Below are 14,753 nucleotides of genomic sequence, written 5' to 3' on the forward strand. Positions count from 1 at the left end.
AATGTATTAAAACTAAAAGACACAAACATATACTTTACCACAGACAACAAGATTGGACGGAAGTTAACTCACAACAGCAACGAACAAAACCCACTTCATCACACAAGTGTGTACAAAATTAAATGTTGGGCTGTGGCTACTCCTTCATAGGCCAGACAGGTAGATCATTTGAGATTAGATTCAAAGAACATATACTAAAGCACAAAAAATAACTCACATGAGCAATAGCCGGTCATTTGTATGAAACAAAGCACTATGCTAACAACGCAAGCATCAGCATCCTACACATCCAACCTAAAGGCAAAAAACTAGACATCCTTAAAAAGGTTTCAAATATACAAGCACCAAACAAAACAACCTGAATCCATCTAAAATGAAAAAACGGCAATATTTACAACAGTATCATCTCTGTTTTCAGCAACTGCCTACGTTAATAAATTTGCAGTGAGCACACACACACAATCACACCTTAATATTTACCATAATTGTTTAGTAACGTTACCGTGTCGTCACCCAGATGTACAAGGGGTTTGACCTCATTTACAAGTATACCATCATACTAGCAGCTTGTACCCCCTGTCAGATTGAAACTATATGTACATCAACTAATAGCACAAATTGTACATCCGTTTCCATATTTAAAAGCATTAATGAATATATCACCACAACCTACCCCCTACTTGTCAGTTACAACGCTCCTGCTAGCCTTTCACAATAGTTTAAAAGATTCTCCTTCGACAGTGTGATACCTCACTCCCCGACTATACCATACTGTATGCAGCCTTCATTTGCAGAGAGAGTGAACTACAATCTGAAGGCAGCCTTAATTATTTCCTATTCTCATTCAGGCCACAAGTGGAACCTGCTCCTTGACAAAGTGCCATCTGGTCTGATTTAGGAGAACTGGTGACAAGAGTGGTAAAATGTTTGTATTACACCCCAGTGGCAGACATGCTGTTACAATCTTCGCAAAACGAGTTTAAGATGCGTAACGGTGATGGAGGTTTCGTCTAAAATCTTGCTCCCTGGAATAAAAGTAAGACCCCAGTGTCTGATAAAGTGGCACCTCGCTTTGTAAAACCTTTTGAGGTAAACCAAGTTCCTTTACCCAGACACGCTATTGGTATTTAACTTTGGTACTGGGAAGTTTGCTAGAGCACATGTCAAAAAGGTAAAGGGAGGGAGCTAAATTTTCAGTTCTTTGTTTGACGTAAATTCACTGACGTGCTGTGATAGGTTTTTGGTGGGGAAGGATGAGCTGTAGCGCTCTATTCGATATATCGCTAGCGGGCTGGGTCGCGATCCTTACATTCACAATTGGCTGGTGGGTGATATGAGGAAAGTGAGAGAGATGGTGCAAGTGTACGTTGGCAGCGAGTGAGGCCATGGGATACAGAGGGGGCGCCACACTGTGCCAAGAGCAGAGGCTGTCAGGAACTTGGAGTGGGTGCGGCGACTGGCATGTGTGGAGCTGAGGAGGGGGTCGATGCCTTCGTCAGTGGGGTTACTACCGTCGCGTTCGCGTGTGTGATGTCTGAACGCAGATATCACTGCTGAGAGGAGCGACAGCCTTCAGGTGCTAATTCCCATCCAGGACTTCTCAGCAACCCATGTGTCCAGTTCCATTTTCTGAATACGGTAGAGTCGTTTCGTCTGATAAGTCCATGTTTACATCCCAAGGATATAGCTTACAGACAAGAATTCTACACTACGTTGAAGAGTAGTAGGCCGCCACTTAAAGACACCCAATACAACGATGTAGTACAATCTGTGATAGTCACAACGTTACATAGTTGTGTCCATGAGACAGATCGCAATGCTCTTGTAAGCAGAATATTCTGCCTTGAGTCTGGCGTCCGATGTAGATGTTCCGAGGTTCTTGATGTTCCCAGTTTCTTGTAATTTGAATTCAAAGCCATTGCTAATGCATTGCTAACGATTACAGGCAGTGTTTCTGCGGAGCTACGTAAGAACGTCACTCTCACTTCCCTTTCGTGGAATGGGTTTGTTGTCCATTTGTAATTGTTCATCCTTGTGTGTGTAACAACTTGTGCATTTAGAATTTTAATCTGTTCCTGATTGGTCCATCAGAGGGCCAGTGTCATCTCCCTGGTTAACAGGCGAGACCTTAGGGCGGGTTACCGCTGCCCTGGTCGAACACGGGTCTGGCGCTGCTCTCTTAGCGACCGACCGATCGATGTGTCGGTCTGCTGACAATTCGAAGTCGGAGCTGTAAAACAGTAATAACTTTATTGTGTGTATCTTACTTTCTTAAACACCTCTGGCTTTATTGTGATGGCTGTTAACGATTAAGTTGGGAGCTAATTTCGCACTGACCTGTTGGTATTTAATTAATCATCTTATGAACGCCGTGGCGCATTATGATCTTAAACACTTTGTAAGCGGAATTTCTATAAGGTAACCCTTTCGCTGCTGCGGGTGTGTATGTATGGCCGCCATGTGGAAAGACCGGACGTCTACAGGCGTGGATGCACGTCCAGTGGGTGGGAAGTCCAGATGGCTACTGGTATTCGTGTCTGCCCTGCAGGCGGAAGTTCCAGATGGCTAATGGCATTCATATACGCCCGAGCTCGGGAGTAGGTAAACGTACACAATAGAACGGCTACTCGCTGTTGTCCGCATTCCTGACAACAGTATCATTATCTGGTCTTCTCTGTTATCTAGAAAAGCGCTTTAGTTTTCACCTCCCCTGGGCCCTTTCTGCTTACAAGTCTAGCATTCGGCCAGTCCTCTTTTCGCTTCTGGTGGGACGACAGCGTTCGCATGTGTAGCCTTTGCCATGTCGGGACACAATTTATCGGACAAGGAAATCAAGGATATTCTAATGAATAGCTACAACGAAGACTGTAAACATGCTTCGGAGCTTCCTTCCGACAAAGAGTTGGGTGCGTCTTGAGGTATTGCTAAATTCTCGACATCGCGAATAAGAGATTCTTCCTCTAAAGACGGAAAAGATGATGACGTGAGTGAAAATACGACTAGAAGCAGATTCATCCAGTGGCGAAACGACACCGTTTTGTGAACACATTTAGCAGGTTAAAAGCAAGAGTCAGCAACTCATTTGGTTTTTTTTTTACTTCATGTCATCTGTACATTGATGAATAATTATTGTAAATTTATTACTGAAAAAATGACGACAGTACCCAGCAGATTAGCGCGCTGGTAGCATAAGGAACTAGTAATATTATATTGCTTGTTAGCATGTTCTCTGCTTATGCCTAGAAGTAAAAAGTTAGAAGTGAATGAAAATTGATCGTCAGATTCTTTGCTTCAAAGATCAATATTTTCTAACATAATGGCCAGGGACCGGTACAAGTTGATCCTGCGTTATTGCACTTCAATGACAATTCCACCGCATCTCAAGATATTCTTCTAAAAATACGTGTAGTCGTAGATAACATAAAAAATAAATTCCGCGAGGCAGTAGTACCCATTGAAAATCTAGTGATCGACGAAAGCCTGCTACTTTTCAAAGGAAGGCTCCGATTTAAGCACAACATACCAAATAAACGTAGCCGTTTTCGCATTAAAATTTTCGTCCTCCGTGACGTACAAACTAGTTATATTTTGGATTATATTGTCTACACTTGTGTCGCCACGGAAATAGAATCTGGAAATGCTGATTGGGGAAAATCAGGCGATCTTTTTGTGAGTTCCTTATTGCCATACCTTAACAAAGGTCATACTATTTATTTAGACAACTGATATTCGAGCCGCGAATTATGCCTGTGGCTCCATAATAAATGTGCAAACGCAGTCGGAACAGTACGGAAAAACAGGAAACATCTATCACCGTTGCCACATAAGCTGAAAAGTGGGGAAGTACAATTCAAGTCCTGTGGAACATTAATGGCACTAAAATGGATGGATAAGAAAGAAGCCTGGATGCTTTCCACCGTAAATGGATCAGAGTTTGTGGAGACAGACAGAAAAGAACATACGACACGCAAAAACAAACTGAAACCTACCTGTGTTGTCAGCTGTAATAAGTCAATGGCTGCAGTTGATAAGACAGATATGCTGTTATCATATGTATAGTACATTCGAAAGACAATGAAGTGGTACAAGAAAGTATTCTTTCACTTGACTGACTTGTGTGTGCTTAATGCAAAAACTATTTTGGAAATATAGAAGCAACAGAAGATACCACTAGCGAAATATCACTTGGAAATAATCCGTCAGTTGCTTGAAAAATTTCGTAGTCAACCGTATAAAAGTGCGATCTCACGGACAGCCAAAGAAGAAATCACTGTCCGACTGCAGAATAAAGGCGGACATTATCCAGGGTTCTTCGTAGCAACGGAGAAAAAGGAGATTCCTCAGAGACGCTGGGTAGTGTGTACTGCTTATTCACAACGAAAAATGACATGCATAAGTTGCAGAAAGCTTGATGTAGCACCCAGCATGGCGCTGTGTTTCGAAAAATGTCAGTCACTAAAGAAGTACTAGGATGTTTTGGTAACTGTGTACGTTTCAAGTAAAGGAAAGTAAAAACTAAAAATAAAAAGCAAATAAAAGTAAAAAAAAAGGTTTTTAACCCAGCCAGCGGTAGTCCAAAGCCTGCGCCAAAACAGAGGATGGGAAACTACTAAAGTAAAGCGAACTGAGCGTGACGAGCTGGTAAAGAAAACAACGAACAAGAAGAAGGTAGACGTTTACTATCCGATTTCATACTGTGGAGAATCGACTTTAGGCTTTAATTACAAACGAAGCCACAGGCCTATCGCAAAATAAGTTGTCCAGATATATTCTTTGCTTAACTCTGAGTCCGGATAGATGACACAATTTGATTTTAAATTTCGGTTATTATTTTTTATTTAAGATAGTAGCATGAAGTGTCAGAGATTTGGGCGTTTCTGCTACGCACTACTCACTATGTTCCTTGAAACACATGCGTTCGGTGTTAATGAAATTTTGATATGTTTTAGACGCATACATCGACGGTCTAAGTCACAAGTTACAGGAATTAATATTCAAAGAGTGCCCTTCATTTTAAACCAACTGTTTTTTAGTCCGTAGTAAACATATAACTGGAAGCGTTTGTTAGTTCCGAAGCTCTCCTTCGCGGTTATTAGAAACTACACCCACTGTGACCATAGAGGGTACACTGTTTTTAGGAAGAACACTGCTGAACAGTGGCTCTGAGCGCGCCGGGACGTGCGGGAAGCCCGCAGCGGCCACAGGCAGGTCTGGCTGGGTCGGCCGCCGCTCTGCACTGCGCTCCCTGCCGCCAGCCGGCCGGGCAGCCGGAAAGGTCAAAGGCGTAGTAGGCGCAGTGGCGCGTGTTTCTTAATCACATGTGTCAGCTGGAAGGCTATTAACAGAGTTTGATAAGTGCCAGTCGCACATTTTTCTAAAATTGCAAACATTAATGAAACTGTTTTGAGAACCTAAATTGTTGTTGACACATATTTCAGTCAGCGCTAGGCGCGTATTTTCTTAAATGTCAAATTTATTGAAATTCCGGCTAATACATGCTTTATTTCATTTGTGTATTTTATGCAGGAAAAACTTTTCTTAATTGTGTGTATGCACTCACTGGTTAAGTTTGTTCAGATAAATTGTCATCATGCAAAGTGTTAACGACGCTGCTGTTGCTGAGCCAGCCCTCAGCCCTCCCACTTCACAGCCTTGTGTTCTAGTCTGCCGCTACGACAGTCGTTTCGTTTAACAGTTGTGGGGCATTGCTGGCAGTTATGAGCGTCGTTTCATTTATTATTTGTGAACCATTACAACTTCACTAGTCCACTGTTTGTATTCATTTATTTTTTTCTCGCAAGTTGAATTCGAAATAATATTCGGAAGCTTGCAGCCTCTAGCGTAGATTTCCATCTACTCGCGAAACAATTGTGACGCAGTTGGGTAATAATATTTTGAAATACAGGGATTCTGTGTCAACAAGAACAATAATTTGTGTGAAAAAAATCTCACAGCGCTTGTTCCGTTCATTCGATGCAACACGTACTTTACAATATGACGTTGTCCTGACAGTGCATTCTTTTTTCTCTTGATGTCTGAACTTCATTTTACTTAGTTTGCTTTAATGAAACGTAATTTATGCATACTGAAATATACTGTAGTGAAAACTGTTACATTCATGCATCTTAATTTTATTCATGCTCAACCCATAATCTTAATGATTTTTTTCTACTCTGTTCATTAAATGCTGGCACAGTAATTGATACACATGTGTATGGACTGTTAGTGGAGGCTGCTGAGTAAACACTGAGTGGAATGTGACATTCACATTTCACGAAGTGCATTTATGTTGCTTGTTGCTAAGCTACGATCTTTCTTTTCTTTTGGGGTACCGTACGTGTTATGAGTAGATAAATAGCCAACTATCAGGGCTGACATTTTAATATGTTGGGTTGATTTCATGAAAACAGGTTTGTGGATAATACTGAAGTTATTAGTGTGTACTTGGATATTTTTATGTTTTCTTCTTGTGTTTAATTTGGAGGGGCAAATGTTTGGTGCTTCCCAGCAAAAGCAACTTGTAGTTCTATTGGTGGTCACATGTCAGTTGCTAGTCCATTAATTTATGTAGAGATTCTTCGTCAGATCGGTGCATTTAAGACGCTTTTGATTGTTTAGTAGGAGAGTGATATTTTAGAATAGTGAATGGCTCAAGGGATTTGTCAGGGTCAGCAAAGTTAGTAGTACCGGTAGGTGAAGTTCCTGTTAGTGATGTTCCGCTAGGTAGAACTTCCTAAGTGATATTACTGACATAGGATCATATTTTCTGTTCTTGTGGAATCAATACTAAATTAGTTTTACGTAAAGAAAACATTTATGATACATATTTTTGTAACTGCCCACTTGATGTGAGATCTATATTGAAATTCTAAGTGAAAAACTTTTTTCTGCTAATTGTATCAAGTATTGATGTAGATTAAATGTACCTAACTATATGGAATCGTAGCCTAAAAGTTTCGAAACTTGTTGACTGGAGCTGTGTGTGCGCCATTGAGCATTCATACTGATCTGCAGTTTACCTGTTGCCAGTTGGTGATTTTAGTATCTATAACGAGACTTATTACTGGGTTTCTGTGGGCTGTTGCAATAGGGAATTTAATTACAATGGAGTAGTCAGAGTAACTTTGATTGTCAATTTCATCGTTGTACTTCGCAGTGGTGAAAAGTTGCAGCTTCTTCAACCCTTCCCCACCACCTTCACGCTGACGTTAACTGTGATTTGACCAGAGCGGAATTTACAATCATTTTTTCATTCCTTAAGAGAACGAAATGCATTAACATACATGAGTCTGATGACTCTAGAGGGTTTATTCGAACAGGGAAGTGTATATTCGACTTTGTAAATGTTCTCGCATGACCAAGTTAATGCCTGAAATTTGAAATGCCTCAGACTACAAGTTTTGATTGTCTGCTTCTTGAATTCAGTATCAATGCCAAGCTGATTTATTAGTTTACCCTTTACTCTGCACCCGTAGTGAAATTGATACTTTTTACTGTGGGAAGGTGGGCTGGATTCAGCTCAGTGTGGTATATGTTACTTCAGTCTCTAAGTTATCCCTCTGCGGAAGTTTCTTTGAGAGAATTCCGATTCCGCAGGGGATGATATTCTAATGTTCCAACATAACGCATAGGACGACAAAGGAATGGTAGAACTTAACAGATTAATAGCAGTTGAAGAGGAAAACCTTAGAAAATTGTAACTGTCAAAACTAGTTGAAAATAAGTGAAGTCCAAGAGGATAGTTTTTGTTGAAGTTAACAATCTGGGTTACATGATAGGCTAAAAGCTGCTCCAGTTCAGCCTGTTAAGTCAGGTTAACGAGCAAGTAGCTATTCATGCAGCAGTTTTGGAAAATCTTGAACATGCAGTAGAAGCATTCAAGGTCAACACAGAAAATTTTGTTTCATTTTGTTACAGTAAATGTTAAACACGAGTTAGCCGTTAACGTGCTAGAGGAGGAACAGGTTGAACGAGCTATAGAACTTGTCATGGGCCTTGATGAAACTGAATTATTACTATATAGGGAGGTAGCAAACCAAAGTTGCGTGAGGAGAAGCGACTTCAAACCTACAGTGGTTTTGTGAATGTTGTCCAATCAAGGAGTAAACCTTGAAAACACGTTTTTTTTTCTTGAATACTAACATAGATCTACACTATTGCCCATTAAAATTGCTACACCAAGAAGAAATGCAGATGATAAACGGGTATTTATTCGACAAATATATTATACTAGAACTGACATGTGATTACATTTTCACGCAATTTGGGTGCATAGATCCTGAGAAATCAGTATCCAGAACAACCACCTCTGGCCGTAATAACGGCCTTGATACGCCTGGGCATTGAGTCAAACAGAGCTTGGAATGTGTGTACAGCTGCCCATGCAGTTTCAACATGATACCACAGTTCATCAAGAGTAGTGACTGACTTATTGCGACGAGCCAGTTGCTCGGCCACCATTGACCAGACGTTTTCAATTGGTGAGAGATCTGGAGAATATGCTGGCCAGGGCAGCAGTCGAACATTGTCTGTATCCAGAAAGGCCCATACAGGACCTACAACATGCGGTCGTGCATTATCCTGCTCAAATGTAGGGTTTCGCAGGGATCGAATGAAGGGTACAGCCACTGGTCGTAACACATCTGAAATGTAACGCCCACTGTTCAAAGTGCCGTCAATGCGAACAAGAGGTGACCGAGACACGTAACCAATGGCATCCCATACCATCACGCCGGGTGATGCGCCAGTATGGCGATGACACATACACGCTTCCAATGTGCATTCACCGCGATGTCGCCAAACACGGAGGCGACCATCACGATGCTGTAAATAGAGCCTGAATTGATCCGGAACAATGACGTTTTGCCATTCGTGCACCCAGGTTCGTCGGTGAGTACACCATCGCAGGCGCTCCTGTCTGTGGTGCAGCGTCAAGGGTAACCGCAGCCATGGTCTCCGAGCTGATAGTCCATGCTGCTGCAAATGTCGTCGAACTGTTCGTGCAGATAGTTGTTGTCTTGCAAACGTCCCCATCTGTTGACTCAGGGATCGAGATGTGGCTACACGATCCGTTACAGCTATGCAGATAAGATGCCTGTCATCTCGACTGCTAGTGATACGAGGCCGTTTGGATCCAGCACGCCGTTCCGTATTACCCTCCTGAACCCACTGATTCCATATTCCACTAACAGTCATTGGATCTCAACCAACGTGAGCAGCAATGTCGTGATACGATAAACCGCAATCGCGATAGGCTACAATGCGACCTTTATCAAAGTCGGAAACGTGATGGTACGCATTTCTCCTCCTGACACGAGGCATCACAACAACGTTTCACCAGACAACGCCGGTCAAATACTGTTTGTGTATGAGAAATTGGTTGGAAACTTTCCTCATGTCAACAAGTTGTAGGTGTCGCCACCGGCGCCAACCTTGTGCGAATGCTCTGAAAAGCTAATCATTTGCATATCACAGCATCTTATTCCTGTCGGTTAAATTTCGCGTCTGTAGCACGTCAGCTTCGTGGTGTAGTAATTTAAATGGCCAGTAGTGTATTTTTGCTACTAGATGACTGTCTCTAATGACCTCAATGTTAATTGGAAATTAAACACTAGTCTTAGAATCTACAGAATTTATGCAGGGTCAAGTGCAGACCTCAGTGTGTGGATGTGTGGAGATATTGTATTTTCTGATGAGGTATTTAGCATAACATATCTAGTGTCTGCGTTTCTTTTTGTAACTAGGTTGTTTCCATGTGTTCTCTTTGGGTATTTTTCACGTTTTAATGACTTTTTTTTGCATGAGTGAGGCATTAGTCACGTTTCTAGCTACTTTATTCTGTACGAGTATATCCAATGGTCTTGCCACATCAGATCTCACACAATCAAGAAAGTTCAGTAGTGTCAGTCGTGGTTAGTAATTGGATGGATTATCTTCTGGATATTGAAGGTGCCATTGGATTTGAGAGACTTGCACTCAGCTGTTTCGCAATATGAATATTATTACTATAGATGCAACAAGTGTTAAATAATGCAGTATTCTTGAGGAATAGTATTGATGTGAGAATTTTGTGAGGTAATGGGTGAGATGTGGCGCCCTGTAAATATATTAAGTTCGGAGTTGGCGTGGCCACACAGGCTGCTCAGCAAGCCGGGGATCGTCAGCAACAGCGTGGGGCCGAACCGTAGCTGGAGCAAGTGGGGTAGCCCCAGCACGTGGTCGAGGCCGACCGCGTGGCTGGGAATTCCATGTTGACGCTGTGTCGAGGAAGGTGCTTTGTGTTGATGAAGGAGATTTGTATGCCAGGAGTGCCAAAGATGGCGGACTCTGTGAAACCATAATGGCAGACATTTCACAGTTCATGTAGAAATTAATAGTAGCTAGAGGAATCATGATACCTAAAACAGAAATATGTACGTTACCATTATTTTCACGACAATTTTGATGGTGTAATCAGATTTTCAATATCGCTATTAGTTTGAAGTTTAGTATCTGATGGTAAATTATACAAGTAACACCCAGCAACGAATTTCCAAAATCTAAACGGTTCATCCGATTTTGTCGATCAACGTGTCTTTAGGAAGCTATTTGTGTAAACCTAAATTGGTATGAATTACATGTGTGTAACGTGAATAGTACATGAGTTATTGGAGGTCAAATTGGCCGATTACTATTGATAACGTCAGGCCATAAGTACTCCACAGTTACATGAAAAAACGATAGCAGCATGCTTATAAATATATGTTTATTAGTCTATATCTTTGTTTATATCTGATTTATACTATTCATGATGAAATTCGTCAGATATGTACTGTGTTTCAGAAGGCACAGAGATATTAGGCTACTGGCCTACTTTTGCTTCTATTCCTTTGATGTGTGGTCATTTATTTTGTTTATGTAATTAATAATGTCTGTTAGAGCGTGTTTATGGTCCAGCCATAGGAATTTTATTTAATTTGAAGTTATTTAAATGTAAATCCAGTATCTCATACGTGTTTCAATATTTTTGTGCCTGTGCATTGGCTTTGGAGACATGGCGGGAGCGCTCTAAATAGTCACAGCTCTCGTTACAATGGTAGGCGACTACTGAAGACAATGTAGAGACTGTAGGGCAGTGAGGGAGGAGCATTAGGTCGCACAGGACACGAGGGGGCTCTGGACGGACAGGCGCGGCGGAGGGTCGCGTGAAATACTTGAAAAGTGTTGAGAAGTTTGCGCGTGGTCACGGGAGGCAGAAATATTTCCTAGTGGCGATTTGTGCACTTGTGAGATTTCCATGGCTTCTGCAGTGAAGACGTACTAAGCGTTTAGAAGTGAATATCTCGTGAGCTATGTTGTTGTTCATAATTACATGAAGTAGAAGTCTATTGTTTCACTGTTATTCAACTTATATTTTATTTAATTGCTAGACCATCGACATCAGTAAGTGTTTCGCAGAAATAAACGGCATTCTTAAAAGTATTTCTGCTATCGTATTCAACATTTAAAGTCGTTAAAATAGAACCTGCAAATTTTATTTAATAGCTATCTTTCATTTATAAATTTCTATGTTACATTCACAACACGCAGTTGCCGAGTGATAGGAATCTTCGACCATTCGATTGATACGTGTATTCATATTGTATACTCTAGACTCAGCATTATTTGGTATGTAATGCGGAAACTACGTATCCCACCCCTTAGACAACGAAAATAGCCAATACTTTTAATATTTCAACTCTGAACAACTTTAAAAGCCCGCAGAGTACAAGATTTTCTTGAGTATAATGGCGAGTGAGATGGTTTGAAGTGCTCTTACACCATGTAAAATATATATTTTCCTTAAAAATTTGAATAAAAGTATTAATGTTCCCCAATAATACTTATTAGTTCGTTATGAACTGGCTTTCGGATTCTAAGGTATATTCAAATATGAAACTACACTCCTGGAAATTGAAATAAGAACACCGTGAATTCATTGTCCCAGGAAGGGGAAACTTTATTGACACATTCCTGGGGTCAGATACATCACATGATCACACTGACAGAACCACAGGCACATAGACACAGGCAACAGAGCATGCACAATGTCGACACTAGTACAGTGTATATCCACCTTTCGCAGCAATGCAGGCTGCTATTCTCCCATGGAGACGATCGTAGAGATGCTGGATGTAGTCCTGTGGAACGGCTTGCCATGCCATTTCCACCTGGTGCCTCAGTTGGACCAGCGTTCGCGCTGGACGTGCAGACCGCGTGAGACGACGCTTCATCCAGTCCCAAACATGCTCAATGGGAGACAGATCCAGAGATCTTGCTGGCCAGGGTAGTTGACTTACACCTTCTAGAGCACGTTGGGTGGCACGGGATACATGCGGACGTGCATTGTCCTGTTGGAACAGCAAGTTCCCTTGCCGGTCTACGAATGGTAGAACGATGGGTTCGATGACGGTTTGGATGTACCGTGCACTATTCAGTGTCCCCTCGACGATCACCAGTGGTGTACGGCCAGTGTAGGAGATCGCTCCCCACACCATGATGCCGGGTGTTGGCCCTGTGTGCCTCGGTCGTATGCAGTCCTGATTGTGGCGCTCACCTGCACGGCGCCAAACACGCATACGACCATCACTGGCACCAAGGCAGAAGCGACTCTCATCGCTGAAGACGACACGTCTCCATTCGTCCCTCCATTCACGCCTGTCGCGACACCACTGGAGGCGGGCTGCACGATGTTGGGGCGTGAGCGGAAGACGGCCTAACGGTGTGCGGGACCGTAGCCCAGCTTCATGGAGACGGTTGCGAATGGTCCTCGCCGATACCCCAGGAGCAACTGTGTCCCTAATTTGCTGGGAAGTGGCGGTGCGGTCCCCTACGGCACTGCGTAGGATCCTACGGTCTTGGCGTGCATCCGTGCGTCGCTGCGGTCCGGTCCCAGGTCGACGGGCACGTGCACCTTCCGCCGACCACTGGCGACAACTTCGATGTACTGTGGAGACCTCACGCCCCACGTGTTGAGCAATTCGGCGGTACGTCCACCCGGCCTCCCGCATGCCCACTATACGCCCTCGCTCAAAGTCCGTCAACTGCACATACGGTTCACGTCCACGCTGTCGCGGCATGCTACCAGTGTTAAAGACTGCGATGGAGCTCCGTATGCCACGGCAAACTGGCTGACACTGACGGCGGCGGTGCACAAATGCTGCGCAGCTAGCGCCATTCGACGGCCAACACCGCGGTTCCTGGTGTGTCCGCTGTGCCGTGCGTGTGATCATTGCTTGTACAGCCCTCTCGCAGTGTCCGGAGCAAGTATGGTGGGTCTGACACACCGGTGTCAATGTGTTCTTTTTTCCATTTCCAGGAGTGTATTTGAGTATACAAACAGAAATGTTCTGCAAGTTAGTAATTGCATGGGTTACTATGTAATATGGGCAACTGGTGAATGTAATGAACAGACCAAATAAAGAGAGGGGAAGAGAGAAGTCTATGGGATGTGGGCTTGGAACGCTTATAACAAGCTTATTAGCCAATGATGAGAGGAATAATACGACATTGAAATATTTTCAATAGAATCTAACAGTATCATCTGTACCAGACCCTTCTTGAGTTACTCAAACCCAGTTTCTTAAGCCATCCTGTTAACGGAACGTGATGCTCTGTAATAATTGCTCATCTGTCCAGAATCCCGTCTTTGGCGTTGTTGATATATTATCCTCTCCTGTCTCTCCAGAAGACGATTAACCAATTCAGCGATAGCTGAATCTACATGGAAGCAGTCTAAAAGAGTAAATTATATCCTCTTCTACCGCCCTAAACTCTCTATGCATATATGTATTATCTGTTCTCTGATGACCTACCTATTGCTATAAGAACTGATCTGCTTTCTGAGTGTGTTCTTCACTCATACACTGAGTGGTTTTTATACAGGAAAGAAAACAAAAAACGAAAGGGGAAAAGGTAAATATGTCGGATGGTAACACTGAAACACTACTTCTAATTCTTGTGTCTGATCATAAGCCTGTTGGACTCAAATGGCTGCCTAGCATTGTGACGATACGTAGAAAACGTACAGCACATCGCCGGGGCCAATTATGCACAGGAGGCTCTGTGGAATAACAGTTTAGATTGTGCACGCCATAGTGGTCGCATTCCTCCGTAGTCCTCCTCTGTATTCCCCGAAGTTGAGCCACTTCTACAAGTGACTCTGGCATTCTACGGGAAGCTACACACAAATTCAAATACCAAGCGAGGCGTTTCGCTGTCCCCACGAGAATGGGAATGAACAGCCTGAGGACAGACTCTACTGTAATGGTGACGGTGTACGTTGTTCCTTCCGCCTGTATTCGCCAAAAAATACTCATATCATCAGTTGTGACGGCGGCTCCAGCACCCCTCATGCCAACTGCAGTGAGGCACTGGGATGGTGCTTAAATCAAGTACCTCCCTACCAGCTGTAGTGAGTATGAGCGTTGTTTCCACGAGTGGAGGATCTGAAACTAGTAATATGTCGACTGATAGTAACTGTTCTCCTATGTTAAAACGTGCTAAGAGTTTTAGTAATAAGTGTATCTCACTGAAAGTGTCAGAGAAACTCACAAGCCACAATAATGTAGTGAGGTAGTGAAGATAGTAAGATTAAGTCTTATTAGATATTAAGAACTCATTGTATCATGAGCATACACCAAGTGCGAAAAGTGTACTGCTGGACATTAAAAATAGAGTAACACAAAGCATATGAAAATATTTAATTTGTTTATAGTGCGACAGTACGTATACAG

This window comes from Schistocerca nitens, unplaced genomic scaffold (genome assembly GCF_023898315.1).
Source record: "Schistocerca nitens isolate TAMUIC-IGC-003100 unplaced genomic scaffold, iqSchNite1.1 HiC_scaffold_528, whole genome shotgun sequence".
Lineage (NCBI taxonomy): Eukaryota > Metazoa > Arthropoda > Insecta > Orthoptera > Acrididae > Schistocerca > Schistocerca nitens.